Raw genomic sequence first — 6,100 nt, 5'->3', positions numbered from 1 at the left:
TTTTTAAAATTTTTTTTTTAACTAAGTGGACATTTTTTCAATTTTTGGTATCCCCCCCCCCCCCCCCCCAAATTTTGTAGTCTGTTTGAAAGAAAGATATGACAAGAGCAAAGTTGATAATTTTGGGCTTCAATCCAAAAATTATATAATTTCATTAAATATTAAAAGTACTGATACTTTTTCAAATAACAATGTGTATTTACAATTATGTCAAACTTCAATAGAGCCATTTATAGTTTACCATAATATTTAACTTAAATACAAACTTAGGTAAGAAGTGAAAATTTTTTAAAGTCCGAAAACTTACATATAGATAATCTCTCTTATTAAGTTACCTAAAATGGTTTTTGGCTAAATTTATTTGGAACATCTTATAAATTTCAAAATTTTGTAAGATGTTTTAAAAGCTTAAAAATATTTAATTAATACACCCCTTTTAAAAGTTTTGCATTTACATCTGACCCATTTTCGTTAGAATTTGAACGAAAAATGCTGATGTTAGCAAGAAAAAAAAATACATAATTTTTTAATTTTGCCATTCACTTAACATTCCCTTGTATATGTTTGTTTTTCTATAAAGAGATAAATGTAAATATATTTATATGCAATGAGATCTATTTTCTCCCTTATAAGTATAAAATTATTACATGTTAATAATAAATGAGGTATAAAATTAAAACTTTATGTTAGTTTTTTGGAAATGTCAGATTTTTTTGTTCAAATCCTAACGAAAGGTGGCCAGATATAAACAATAAATTTTAAGAGGGGGTGCAAGTGCAATTTTACAACTTTTTTGGAGGAAAGTATAATTTCATAGTTTTAGAAGGGGCTAAGTACAAAAGTGATGGATAAGTATGAGAAATACTAACAAATAATGAGTGTATTTTTGCTCATTTGAATATTAAGATTAAAGAGCTTATAATATTTTAGAAAAGGTTTGATTAAGTTAAAATTTTTTTTAAAAAATTTATAAGATAAAAAATATCTTATTTTAGAATCCTGTAAGCTTTTTACAACATAATTTGTTAAACAGTTTTCAAGTGCTTATGAACTTAGCCAAACACTCTTTAAATCTTTAGTTCAATATTCAACTCAAGATTGATAGCATATATTTTGTTTCTAGTAGATTGATTTATAATTAGTGATTGCAGCACATTTCGTTTCATGTCCAAAATAGGGCATAAATCCACGTAATAAGTAGATGATCATATAAAATTATTCTGACATACTAAATTTAATTTGTTACTACAAATGTCATTGAAAATTAAACATATAAATGTAGTAATTATCGTGAAAAAAAAAGAGACATAATTTATCAAGTATTACATTATTTCAGTTGTTCCAAGTCTACAGCATTGCAATATTTGATCAATTAAGGACAAAGCCGCCAAGTAAGAATTTATCGCATTCCTTCATGCCCTTCCATAGTCTATAGTGAATTTGGTCCCAAACTGAAACATCACACAATTTGGACTATCGGTATGTATGCTGGATCTTGGGGATGGGAAGTTGTTGAAACTCAGAAATGTTATCCTACTGGCACTAGAGTTCAGAACTGCAAATGGGGGGCATTTCAGGCTATGGCATGATCTATGGCACCCCTATCACCTTATGCTTATTGGATTGTCGTTGTCAACTCCGTTGGCTGCTCTTATTCAAGAAGGAGAATGGAATTGGCTTGCTTCTCGTTTTGTAGAAATAGCGTAGATCTCGAGGGCGCTTCTGCAACTTCAGCATGGCAGAGATTTGGTCAGGTGGAACCTTCACTGCAAATAGCGCTCTGCACCTACTGCAGCCTCCACCTTCGAAGGTTGCTTGGGCTACTCTCTTGACAAGGAAATTTCACAGGGCCACCCCTTGCAAAATCTGCTGCAGGGCCTGTTGAACACCCATGCCCCCAGCTTCCTTACTTTGGCATACCATATCCAATGTTACCTTCACATAACCCCGGCCCTCAGTCCCCTTCCATAAAAGTATCATGCACCTTTGTTCAGTCTCCCTATAACATCTTTGGACAAGATGAATGCGGACGACCAATACATACGTGACGATGAGAGTATGGACTTAATAAGTTGCACTCAACCTACAAAGGACAAAGTGGTTGAGCTTAAAGCAGCAATGTGTTCATCAACCTTATGATTTAACCCTCTACAATCATGTATCGTAAGTTTGGATACAATCAAGGGAAACCCCGAGTATCTAACTGGCAATTATCCTACAAGAAATTACATTACAGCCTACAAACTTAGAGCGGACTCTATTTCAGCCCTAGATAAAAATAACTGGTCTTTCTACGCGTTAGCTCTCAACCAAGATAGCTTCCCGAACTTGTCCTAACCAGCCTTAAAGATGATCAGAGAGCATCTACTTTATAGATTAGTAACAGATCATCTGTGAAGATAAGCATGAATAGGTTCAATTCCTTGCATCTCCAGTGGTACTGAAAGCCCGACTCTTGCTGCATTCTATATTTGATATTAGCATCTAGGACCTCCATGATTAAAGCAAACAGATAGGAAGACATTGGGTCTCCCTGCCTGATCATTCCTATATCCCCAGGAGAGAACTCCTCTTCTTGCCAATTAACACTAAATGAGAAAGCTGTTGTGCTCAAACATTCCAACACCGAGTTCACAACTGTAGCGTGGAACCCAAATAGATCCAAAGTAACTTTCCAAGAATCGCATTCAACCGAGTTGTAGGTTTCTTGTAGATCCACTTTCAATGTGCACCTATGTGGGAGGAGTTTCTAGTTATAACCATGCATTAGCTCTTGAGCCAGTACGATATTGTCGATAATCATCCTCTCTTCCACAAAGTCATTCTAGCTAAGATCTACTAAACGACCTAGATTTTCCTTCATTCTACTAGCATATGCCTTGACTATTAGCTTGTATATCACATTACAATATAAGATTGGCCTAAAATGTTACACCCCTCCGAAATTACATTCGATTTCATAGTAAACTCACATTTAATCGGATAAGACATTTGACATAAAATCAATATTTTATATATATGCCTCAGCGAATAAATACTTCATCAAAAAACTTGGTATAATACTCTTCACTATAACATATGAAAAAGAGAAAAGTTGTGTTTCTAGCTATTGCAATACTTAAGATACCAATTCAATCAAAGTTTATTATTCTTGTAAATATGTAGCTAGAACTCCTAACCAAAAATTACACTGTTGGCCCACCTACGAGTCTTACAACTGGCTTAGGATTTAGCCAGATGAGTTACTGCGAGCTATCTCCTGAAAAGTACGTGGCAAAGAATGAGTTACAAATTCAATAAATATAGCTAATTAGCCTGTATATAGACATATGGCACGTGCAACAGAAGCCCAATTTCATGCAATGACATAAATCGACCAATATTCGTTATATAATCACGAAGTACTATAGTCATGCAAAACTAATACCAGAATCGTACCTCAATAACAATATAATATTTGACGTTGTCATTTGTTTTCTTACAGTCCTGTGTACCAAGCTGGAGAACATCACTCAATTGTCTTTGCCTGCTATCATCTTCTCAGTCACAATATCTCCTCTTTTCTTTATTTTTTCTTCATATCACACAACACACAGCTCGTATGATACCCCATCACCAATGGTACCACACAGCATACAGCTCATATGATATCCCATCATCGACATATCACACAACTCACAACTCATATAAAATGTCACATCACCTCCTTTGATCAGTGACAGCACACAACTCGTCTTTACTCATATCATCATAAACCATTGCAGTATGCCCCTAGTTAGATAAGCCATACTTTATTTCAGTTACAAGCTAAACATGATTAACTTCATCATTCCATTTCATTTAAGAACTATTTCCTCATCAATAACTTTCTCACTCGATTTCATTCAACAATCAATTATACAATCATATAATTATTCATCTAACGTCCGCGCAACACAACCACAAACAAATACACAATAATTATTTCACAGATATTATGGTAATTCAAACAAATAGTCACAACTCACCATTAGATATATATACAATAGATATATACTATTCACATATATATACCCATTTTCCTTACACTGTAACGATATACAAGCATATAACAACAAATCCACATGACAACAAGATAATCCAAATAAACAACCAATATTTCACAATCAAATATGTAACAAAGTATATATATATATATATATATATATATATAAATCCAATTAATTGTACTTACCTCAAATTTAAAACAGTTATGTTAATAGAGAAAAGCAACTTCACCCTCTTCTTTATCCTCACGTCCTATAGTGGGTTATATATATATATAATTAATATATTGTAAATATTGTAAGTTCTGAAAAAAATATTATATAATATTTTTATATTTCCTCCAATATTTTAATGTTTTAGCTATATCGAAATTCAACCTCCGTTCCATCCTCTTTTAAATAATTAGACATTCTGAGCTCCCAAGATATAGATCTTTATAACTTTAGTTCTCTATAACATCACTGAATTAAATTATTACAAAAATCTCATTTTTTTAATAACCATAACATTTCTCAAATATTATTTTTTAATACTTTTTAAATATATCCTCGAATATTTCTATAAATTTTCTATCAATTCCTCACTATTATAGAATTTAATTAAACACCTGTACATAGAATTAAGTATTCGATAAATAGGCCATATGAAATTGAGTTAATTAATTATAATAATAATTCAAATCAAATAATTTAATTAACCAACTATAATATTCTTAAATCATATATGATATATAATTACTTACTAATTTAAATCGCCAAACTCATAAAAGTTTTCGGTAAAACACTAGGTCGAACAATATAAACTACATTTAGTAAATGGGCTAATTAAATAATATAATTATATAAATTAATAATAATTAAAATAAAAAATTTTCATACCTGTTCTACGAGACTGTGTGTATAAATGTACGAGTGTGTGTTTTGTCTTTGTGAGTTTGTATTTTAATATTTATGTGTGTGTGTTCGTACCAAAAAGAGGAGGTGAGGTGGTGGGAAGTGGCTGCACATGCTACTTTTCACCTCTTATTTATTATTATTTTTTAATTTTATTTAAACTTTTTAATAATTTCTATTATGTCCCTTAATTTTTTGAATTTATATAATTTGCTCCAAATATTGTAATGAGTTTCGATTTACTGAGTTCAAGTTTTATTATGTTTCAATTTCATCCTATAATTTGTTTGTAATTAAATTTAACTATTCTAATAATTATCAATTGGTTTACCAATTATATATGAATCCTATGGACGTCACAATTCTCCGTTCCTAACAAAATTTCATCCTCAAAATTTAATTAACTTACCCGTTCAATGAAATAAACAGGGGTACTTTTCTCTCATATACTCCTCAACCTCCCAAGTAGCATCTCTCGGAGAATGATGACTCCACTTCACCATTGGTATATCCTTATTTCTCAATTTTCTTACACTTTTATCCAAAATTTCCGTTGACTTTTCCACATACGTTAATTCCTCAAAAATCTCTACCTCTGGTTCACAGATGACATGGTTAGGATCAGGCCGATATTGTCGTAGCATCAAAAAATGGAATACATCATGCATCTGTGACAACTCTGCTGGTAATGCTAGTCGATATGCTAGTATTCCGATTCTTCAAATAATTCCATACGGCACAATATATTTTGAACTCAACTTTCCTTGCTTGCCAAATCTCAATATTTACTTCCCATAGAAATTTCTTTGAGAATTTTTTTTCAGCTATTTCATATTTCATATCTCTATAGTGTTTATCAAAATAACTTCTCTACCAATTTATGTTGGTCGCTTTAAATACATTTTAATTATTTCTGTTTTATTTACTGTTTATTGAAGGAATTCAAGATTTTCAATTTACGTAATCCTTTAACATCCCAACATATTAGACATAGAATTTAAATTAAAAAAAGTCTTCCTATTGGGTCATATCTATGCTCGAATCAAAACTATTATTATATGTAAAAAAAGTCTTCCTATTTCATCAGTCATAGATGGGCATCCCAATTTATCATAAATTCAATTGTTCAGGCTCTCGCTCCAAGATCTAAATTGTTCTTATGATTATTCCTTTGTTTGAAA

Source organism: Sesamum indicum, linkage group LG6, assembly GCF_000512975.1.
Source record: "Sesamum indicum cultivar Zhongzhi No. 13 linkage group LG6, S_indicum_v1.0, whole genome shotgun sequence".
Classification (NCBI taxonomy): Eukaryota; Viridiplantae; Streptophyta; class Magnoliopsida; order Lamiales; family Pedaliaceae; genus Sesamum; species Sesamum indicum.
This window is presented reverse-complemented; position numbering follows the sequence as displayed.